The sequence below is a fragment of the Bos indicus genome, chromosome X (genome assembly GCF_029378745.1).
Source record: "Bos indicus isolate NIAB-ARS_2022 breed Sahiwal x Tharparkar chromosome X, NIAB-ARS_B.indTharparkar_mat_pri_1.0, whole genome shotgun sequence".
Classification (NCBI taxonomy): Eukaryota; Metazoa; Chordata; class Mammalia; order Artiodactyla; family Bovidae; genus Bos; species Bos indicus.
This window is the reverse complement of record NC_091789.1, coordinates 38,654,070-38,664,366: the sequence shown is the minus strand read 5'-3', so window position 1 is coordinate 38,664,366 and position 10,297 is coordinate 38,654,070.

Below are 10,297 nucleotides of genomic sequence, written 5' to 3'. Positions count from 1 at the left end.
TCTCTCACAGAATACCAATCTCAGACAAGGTTAATTTGGGACCATGATAAAATGAGATGAAGCAAACCCATTTCATGATTTTTTCCTAAGCTCAGATAAAATCGAGGTCAATATGCAACCTGCAGATACCAAACACCCCCTCTTACTTGACTTTCCCAATCAAAACTTTCACCTTGCTATATTGATCTTACTATAGAGAAGATTTATTGACATCTTCAGTCATAGAATTGTCCTTGCTTTCTGATTGCATCTAAAGCAAACCTTCGATTCCTTGGACTCTCCCCAAAATCACTCTGCTAAAAGCCCAAATGTTACAATAGGTTCTTTCTTTCTTTTAAATTTTATTTATTTATTTTTGTTTGTGCTGGGTCTTCGTTACCACAGGCAGGCTTCCTCTGGTTGTGGTGAGTGGGGGCTACTCCCTAGTTGCAGTGCACAGGCTTGTCATTGCAGTGGCTACTCTTGTGGAGCACAGGTTCTCAGCACACCAGATTCAGAAGTTGTGGTTTATGAGTTTAGGTGCCCATGGCACGTGGAATCTTCCTGGACCAGGAATCAAACCCTTGTCATCTGCATTGGTGGGCGAATTCTTAACCACTGGACCATGAGGGAAGTCCTAAGTTCTTTCTATCACTCTTATTTTCAGACCCCCCACAGTTCCCCATGGCATGCACTTCCCTCACTGCCAAGAGTAATAGGCTCATCTTGCTCACCTACAGATGTGTTCCTGGGTGTGTTGACACTCATAACAAAAAGATCACTAGGAAAACCCCCACGTGTTTAGAAATGAAGAAACATACATTTAAATACCCAGGGTTCCATGACAAAAACATGATGGACATTACATAATGTTTCATTGAATGGTTAAAAAAATACTACACATTTGAGTCAAGTCAGTGGCTCAACAGGAAACAGATGGCACATGCAAGCTAAGTAATTTGTGGAGAGTTAAATAAAAAGTTTGTTGGCTCAGATGGTAAAGTGTCTGCCTGCCAGGCAGGAGACCCTGGTTTGATCCCTGGATTGGGAAGATCCCCTGGAGAAGGAAATGGCAACCCACTCCAGTACCCTTGCCTGGAAAATCCCATGGACAGAGGAGCCTGGTAGGCTACAGTCCATGGTGTTGCAAAGAGTCAGACACGACTGAGAGACTTCACTTTCTTTCTTTTTGCTTTAAATAAAAAGTATGTTCATTTTTTTTTTCCCCTCAGTATACCACATGGCATGCGGGATCTTAGTTCTGCAACCAGGTGTCAAACCCATGCCCCCTGCAGTGGAAGCATGGAGTTTTAACCCCTGGACCACCAGGGAAGTCCCTGAAAGTATGTCCACTTCATTTAAAGGGCAGGAAAGGCATGTAAAACATATGATTTACACCCTTCTCTGTCATTGATGTTGTACATCACAATTTGAAAGGGTAAGACATTACAAAGCAGAATTGAAATGATGACTATTTGCAGAGGATGCATGTGCGTGTGTGCATGCTAAGTTGCTCAGTCATGTCTGACTCTTTGAGACGCAATGGAGCATAGCCTGCTAGGCTCCTCTGTCCGTGGGATTCTCCAGGCAAGAATACTGGAGTGGGTTGCCATTTCCTTCTCCAGGGGATCTTCCCAACCCAGGAATTGAACCCACGTCTCTTAGGTCTCCTGCATTGGCAGATGGTTTTTTTTTTTTTTTTTTTTACCTCTAGCACCACCTGGGAAGCCCATTTGCAGGGGACATGGATGTGAGAGTTGGACTGTGAAGAAAGCTGAGTGCTGAAGAATGGATGCTTTTGAATTGTGGTGTTGGAGAAGACTCTTGAGAGTCCCTTGGACTGCAAGAAGATCCAACCAGTCCATTCTAAAGGAGATCAGTCCTGGGTGTTCATTGGAAGGACTGATGCTGAAGCTGAAACTCCAGTACTTTGGCCACCTCATGTGAAGAGTTGACTCACTGGAAAAGACTCTGATGCTGGGAGGGATTGGGGGCAGGAGGAGAAGGGGACCACAGAGGATGAAATGGCTGGATGGCATGACCGACTCGATGGACATGAGTTTGAGTGAACTCCGGGGGTTGGTGATGGACAGGGAGGCCTGGTGTGCTGCAGTTCATGGGGTTGTAAAGAGTTGGATATGACTGAGCGACTGAACTGAACTGAACTGATGCCTTGATATATGGAAAATCCAAGAGAATCTAATTTAAAAATATTACAGAGAGTTAAGGAGAATGCAGCAAGTTGGCTGGGTACAAAATTATTTAGACAAGTGACAAACTAGAAGATGTAATGAAAGAAAAAATTCCATTCAACAAAAAAGATAAAATATCTAGAAATAAACTAAGCAAGAAATATGCAAGACCTCTGTAAAGAAACTTTAAAATGTTGCTTTGGGACATAAAAAAATCTGAACAAATGTAAAGGTCTGCCATGTTCTCAGACAGGAAAATTTAACTTCATAAAGATACAAAATCTCCCTACATTAATCTATAAGTTAAATATCATCTAAAAATACAATGATAGCAATGATAGAATTTGTTGGAACTTGACAAGGTGATTCTCATATATTATTATGGAAAACTAAAAAAGTGAAAATAGCCACAAATATTCTTAAAGGAAGACTAATGAGAGGAGGGCTCCCCAGGTGGCGCTAGTGGTAAAGAATCCACCTGCCAATGCAGGAGATGTAAGAGACGCGAGTTTGATTCCTGTGTCGGGAAGATCCCCTGGAGGATGACATGGCAACCCACTCCAGTATTCTTGTCCAGAATCCCATGGAGGAGCCTGGCGAGCTACCTTCCATGGGGTCGCAAAGAGTGGACACAACTGAGCATCTGAGCACACACAAATGAGAGGAGTACCAGTTTCATGAGATTTTAAAACATAATAAATGTATAGTAATTTTTAGAAGTATGGTAATGGTGTATGATAGAGTGACAGAATAGAAAAAAAGGAAAGTCTAAAATATACCAAAATACAAAGAAGAATTTAGTATATGCTAAAAATAGTTCAGGGGAAAATGAGTTACTCAATAAATGGTGTTGGGACACCTAGGTGGCCATCTGGGAAAAAATATAAAGGTGAATCCCTACTTCACAATATTTGTTGTTGCTGTTCAGTTGCTAAGTCACGTGCAACTCTTTGTGACCCCATGGACTGCAGGAAGCCAGGTTCCTTTGTCCTTCACTATCTCTGGGAGTTTGCTCAAACTCATCTCCATTGAGTCAGTGATGACATCCAACCATCTCATCCTCTGTCTCCCCTTCTCTTCCTGCCCTCAATATTTCCCAGCATCACGGTCTTTTCCAATATGTCAGCTCTTTGCATCAGGTGGCCAAAGTATTGGAGCTTCAGCTTCAGCATCAGTTTTTCCAATGAATATTCAGAGTTGGTTTCTTTTAGGATTGACTGGTTTAATCTCCTTTCTGTCCAAGGAACTCTTAAGAGTCTTCTCCAGCACCACAGTTTGAAAGCATCAATTCTTCAGCACTCAGCCTTATTTATAGTCCGACTCTCACATCTGTACATGAATACTAGAAAAACCATAACTTTGACTATAAGGACCTTTCTCAGTAAAGCAATGTCTCTGTTATTTAATACGCTGTCTAGATTTGTCATAGCTTTCCTTCCAAGGAGCAAGCGTCTTTTAATTTCATGACTGCAATCACCATCCACAGTGATTTTGGAACCCAAGATAAGAAAATCTGTCACTGCTTCCACTTTCTCCCCTTCTATTTGCCCTGAGGTGATGGGACCGTATGCCATGATCTTCATTTTTTGAATGTTGAGTTTTAAGCCAGCTTTTTCACTCTCCTCAAGAGGCTCTCTAGTTCCTCTTCACTTTCTGCCATAAGGGTGGTGTTATCTGCATAACTGAAGTTATTGATATTTCTCCTGGCTATCTTGATTCCAGCTTGTGTTTCATCCAGTCCAGTGTTTCTCATGATGTACTCTGCATAGAAGTTAAATAATCAGGGTGACAATACACAGCCTTGACGTACTCCTTTGCCAATTTTGAACCAATCTGTTGTTTCATGTCTCGTTCTGTTGCTTCTTGTCCTGCATACAGGCATATACAATATAAAGCAAACTAAATTTCAGATGGATCAGATTTAAAGATTAAAAAAGCAAAACCATGAAACTACTAGAAGAAACCATGGTAGATTTAAAATATAATGTTAGAGGAGGAAAGAACTGTTAAAGTATGACTTAGACCTGAGAAGCCAGAAAAGAAAAGAAGATAAGAGATGAGATTAGCTTTTGCATTAAACAATGCATACAAAATAGGGAGAAAAATGGCAATGACTCAATAGAAAAATGGGCAAAAACTATGAATACAGCTTATATGAAAGAAATACAAATGACTTCTAAATAAGAAAAATTAAAATGACAGTGAGCTACCTTTCTCCACTTACCAGTTTGGCAGCAGTAGAAAATTGCCAGCATACCTCGTTGGCTTTCTCTTGTATGGCCAATGGGAGTTGGGGCTGGCACAATTTCTATGCAGGTACTCTGGTGACATTTCTCAAAATTGCAAATTCATATACCTTTTGCCCAAGCAATTCCACATCTAGGCGTTCATTCTACACGTACATTTGCATATGTGTGAAATGAGAAAGGAATACTAGACATTAAAGAGACATGAAGAAAATGAAGACACTAGGTACTCATATGGAACCATCTCCAGCATATATGGTTAACTTCAAAAAGGAAGGCAAAGAAGAGTGTGGCTAGTGTGCTGCATTGGTGTAAAACAAGAATATGTATGTATGTGTGCACATGTACATTCATAGAGTATTGATGGATAACTGTTGAAGCTGGATGATGGGTACATGCCATACTATTTGCTGTTTTGTGTATGCCTGAAAATTTCTATAATAAAAGTAAAAAAAAATACACCTAGAATAATGGGATAAAATGAATATCTCTAGAAGGATACACGAGAAACTAATAACACTGGTTGCCTCCATAGGCACTGGAACATAGGAACTGTGTTTGATGGAGTAACAGACACACAAAAACAGGTGGTTAAACACACCGAGTTTATTTTTCTCATGTATTGAGATGTTTGGAAGTGGGCAGTTGCTAGCTTTGGTTAGTTGCTGAAGGATACCAAGAGAGGTTTTTATTACTTTCTTGGCATTTTCGTTACTGTGCCAAGATTGCAGCTGAAGCTCTGGCCATCAAATATGTGTTCCAGGTTGGGAGAAAGAGACCAATATGTCTTATGAACACAAACAGAAAGATACTAAGCCATATCCTTTATCATGCTCAAATAGGGTTTTTCCCAAGAAATGCAAAGATAAATGAATATTGACAGGGTTATGGATTGCAGTGGGGATGTAACCTGGTCTGGAGGAAAGAGAATAAACAAGATTCAAGGACCTAAGGTCCCTGAGAGACTTGTGGGGCAGAGCTGCCCCATCAACCTGGACCCCTCAGCTCAGACTTCAATGAACAAAGAAAAATCTTCGCTCTTCCATAAACCACCACATTATTGCTGGTCTCTTTGTTGAAGGTGTCTAGAGATGCCCTACATGACAGCATCCGTCCTGGGTGATGGGGCAAGGCTGCCCATGCAGCATTAGTTTCTAAACCCCTGCTAGGCACCTGTATGTGCACTAAGGACCAGGAAAAAAAGTGGTAGTCGCTCAGTCATGTCCGATTCTTTGAGACTCCACGGACTGTAGCCCACCAGGCTCCTCTGTCCATGGAATTCTCCAGGCAAGAATACTGGAGTGAGTTGCCATTTCCTTCTGCAGGGGATCTTCCAGACCCAGGGATTAAACCCAGGTCTCCCACGTTGCAGGCAGATTCTTTACCATTTAACTGTGCTATATCCATGCTGTGAAATGCTCAGCTGTTGTTAAAACCTTTCCCAGAGATGCTTAGTTATATGAAGAGAGAAAGTTGCAGAATAATCATATAGTATGAGAAACTCTCCCATACATATATAGGTACATTTATGCATGCAGATGTGCAGAAAATGTCAGGAAGAATACTTTGGGGCCTAGAGAGGGGCTAAAAGTATGTCTGTTTTATCCCTACTTAATATTTTATAATGAGATTATATCCATCTTTTGATTGTGTCATTAAAAATAAATTTAACAGAATATTAAGCAGAGAATGTTTGTACATTAAAAAATTATGGTAAAACAGAATAATAATGTCATCCAGTGGTTTGGTATACCAGTACAGCATTCATTGCATTGAGTAAAAGAACTTTAAGAATGAAATTTAGTATTCCGTTTGATTTATTTGATTTGTTTGTATTTCCGTTGTTTGATTCCGTTTAGGTCATAAATGTTTTCAGAAAAAGTCCTATGGGGAATTTTCTTTTTGTAAAATTTTCCAGAAGGAAAATCTCCAAAGTTGTATACAACCGGGTTTGATAAATCATCTCTGATTCTGAAATAATAAAGAATGTGAATGTACGAAATAAAGAATCGAGTTTAGAGAAAAACGAGGCTCTCAAGACAAACCAGACTTTAAAAAAATGCTTAAACTGCTAAAGAAAATTTAAAGGAAATCTTGTCACATGAAGTGCTATAGAGGCCGAAGGTTCTCAGTGATTAAAGACAATGGGTTTTTGAGATTTGACCAGACTGTTAATCCTAAATACAAATTTTCTTTTGGAGAACATGCTACTGAAATCTTTCTCAAATTCTTGCAAGCATTAGAGGTCATGCCGAGGCCAGTGTAGAGCAGGCAAATGCGCAGCACAGGAACCCAGTGAATCAGTCACAGGCAACTGAGACACATGATTCCTGAAAGTTGGAGGATGAAAGCGGATCACAAAATTGTAATAATAGTTACACTTGGAGAAAATTTCAGAATGACTGAATCTCAGAAGTTCATTCCCTGACGGTGAGATATGGGGTTTGGACTTGGCCATCTTCTGTGCCCTTCTGTCAGGCTTGGTGTTGTGAGACTTTTTGAAGTTCAAGGTCAAGAGTCCCCACCCCACACAATTCAGCATATCCCATTCAGATTTCCTGAGTGTAGGTGGCTCCTGGTCTATGTTGGGACAGTGGAGGCTTCTGAGTCAAGGCTAAGGCTGCCTGTGTTCCCATCCCCTAGGCCCTGCCACTTACCCGCCATTTCCCACTGGACTTTGAAGTGGCTGTTCTGGAACATTAAGAGGCCTGGGATGAAGCCAAGCCTGAGCAGGTTTCATGGCCCCTGACATGGCTGGGGTCTGGACCTCACCCTCCTGCCCTCACCCCTACCCGGCTAGCCGGGGTCCTCCCTGCCACCCCCGCCCTACTTTCGGAGAGTTCTGGGCTGCACCTCCCTGTGTCTCCCAGTCTGTAAAATCAGCCCCTAGCTCGGAAGGTGGGTGCGGGCCCGGGGATGGGGGATGAGGGTCGCCCTGTGCCCCAGCCCCACAGGACTGGTCTGGCAGCCAGCGTCAGCCTCCTGCCCCCACCTGCACATGCCACAGAATCCTCTGAGTGCGCCAGTCCCCCAGCTCCATGGAGATGCCCACCAGCTCCTCGTCTGCCTCCCGGAGCTGCTCCACCAGGTTGAGCAGCGTCATGGACACCACCATGGACTCCCAGGCTAGGCTGAGCCAGGGTGGTCATTGGGATGTAAAATTAACAGGACCAGAGGATGGAGGGAGGGGGATTCGTTTGTTAATCTTATACACAGTGTTTGGCTCTGTAGTTTTTTTTTTTTTTTTTTAAGTGAAGTGTAACCAGATTCCATTAAACTGCCCAAATCCCAGGAGCCCAGCTTGGTGAACACAGGTCCCACTTGCAGTGACGTTTTGGTTATACATCTGGCTTTCTCTGGTGCTCTGCCCCTGGGGACAGGAATTGCATCATCTCTTTTGGAGCTTGGCAAACAGAAAGTGCTCAATAAGTGCTTATTGAATGAAGCTCAGAAAAAGGGTGAGGGGTGAGGGAGTACAGGGTTTTTGTCCACTGTCCTGTCTGAAAACTTTGGGGGCCGTTTTTTATTATATATTTTAAAACATCTGAATTAAAGCAATAAATATGTGCTCAGTGGTTACAAGGTCAAACAGCTCACCAGTGGGTAAATCAGACTCACAAATGCACAAACCCAAGCAAAGCCCAAGTCCCCTCACATCCATTAATGGTGGGCAGGGCACTCTTGCCCACATGCATCTCTCCTTTCTCCCATCACCAGTGTGATGGCTTCTGCCCAGTCCTGCTAGGCCACTTCAGACTCATATCAATGATGCCCTTCAATGTGAAGTTACTGGCAGCCCAGCCGTCTCTTTTGAATGAAATGCGTTTTTAGCACAGAGCTCTGATCACGACCTGGGCCAGCAGGGTTGGTACACAGCAGATGCTCAGCTCAGCCTCTCTTGGAAGAACTGGGGAGAGTGGATCTTGAAAAAGCTCTGGAAGCATCAGGCTAGTGGGCTAGGAGACTAGGAGACTCTTGGGACTAGTCTGCATTTTAGCAGAAGCACTCCCTTTCTACTTACACACTTGCTATTGACTGAAGGTCTGTGTCTCTTCCAAATTCATACACTGAAATCCTAACCCTCAATGAGATGGGATCAATAGGTGGGGTCTTCTAGGCCAGGAAGGTCGGAGAAGGCAGTGGCACCCCACTCCAGTAAGCCTGCCTGGAAAATCCCATGGACAGAGGAGCCTGGTCGGCTGCAGTCCATGGAATCGCTGAGGGTCGGACACGACTGAGCGACTTCACTTTCACTTTTCACTTTCACACACTGGAGAAGGAAATGGCAGCCCACTCCAGTGTTCTTGCCTGGAGAATCCCAGGGATGGGGGAGCCTGGTGGGCTGCCGTCTATGGGGTCACACAGAGTCGGACACGACTGAAGTGACTTAGCAGCAGCAGCAGCAGGCCAGGAAGGTGGAGTCCCCATGAATGGAATTAGTGACCTTATAAAAGAGACCCCAGAAAGCTCCCCCACTGTTTTCAACATGGGAGGACACAGCCACATATGCATGAGGAAGCAGGTCCTCACTGGATACTAGCTCCGCCAGCCATAATTTGGACTTCCCATGCTCTGGGAACTGTGAGCAATCAACGTCTGTTGAGAAGCCACCTAGTTCATGGTATTTTTATGAAAGCAGCCTGAATGGACTAAGACAATGCCAGTGGCCCCTCTCAGGTGGTATGTGAGCTGGGCAGAAGTAGACTGGGACAGAGGGCCGTGGGTGTGAGCCTCCTTAGCAATGAGGGAGGCTCGGATGCTGGCCCATGAGGTGGGGGTCTGGGGTCAATGAACTCTCAGGTAAGACTTCTGGGAGGACTCAGAGGAGGGTGGTGTTGAGAGAAGCTCCAGGGCTCCGGAAGGCAGAGGCACTAAGAGAGGAGCAGAGATGAACACTCTCCATCCCCTACTGGAGGCCCATAGGACACCAAGATAAAAGCCCCAGCTTGTCCCCTCTCCCCGGGCCCATTCTTAACAAGTGGACCTGTGGCCTTGACTTTTGCACAAGGCAGCTTGCCCGAACAGAGCTTGCACATGTATGAAGGGAAAAGAGGTGAAATTCTTGGTGGCAAGCACATCATGATACCAGCAAAGCAAGTGAGTGGTTCAAGCAGAGATGGCTGGGCTCTTGGTTGGGTGAGGCAGTATCACACCTGCTGCCTGGAAGTTGCATTTGGGTAGAGTAATTGACAGGACCTGGGGGAAAGAAGACATAGGCCTTGCCTGTGCACCTCCAGGGAGGCAAGGTTGGTAGGTGGAGTCATGCTCCTTTCCAAAATGCAGCTCTCTCCTATTGGGGCACATTGTGGCCTGGAAGGGGCCAACCCATGCACTTCTTGGAGCCCAGTTTTCACTTGGCCTTCCAGAATGGGGCAGCTGACTCCAAGGCTGAGCTCTGTTTGCATTTCAGAGGGTCAGGGAACCAGCAGCCTGTCCTCGTTGCCTGCCTTTTCTGAGGCAACAGACACTACAGACGGGGCCAGCCACTGACCACCAAGAAGACTGACCTCCCTGCTCCTGCTCCTATGCAGCCCACAGAGGCTGGACAATTCTTAAGTCTCAGAAGCCCCTTCTGTCACCCCACTTCTGATTCCTAGCTGGAGAAGCTAAGGGGAAAGCTGGTCTTCCACTTCCACCTGGAATTTAGACCCAGGGGAGAACCTCAGCTATGGTGAAGGGAGGCACCTGGCTGAATGACAGGCCCCTTCTGCCAAGGGACAGCTCGAACTTCCAGGAAGACCAACTCTCTGTCTCCAGGGAACCCCGCTTCTCCTCTAGGCATCCAGCAGGCAGTTGCAGGGCATGGGGCGAGGCAAGACAGGGGCTGGAAGTCCAGGATGTGGAGAAAAAATGGAAGAACTGATAAACCAAGCTTTGACG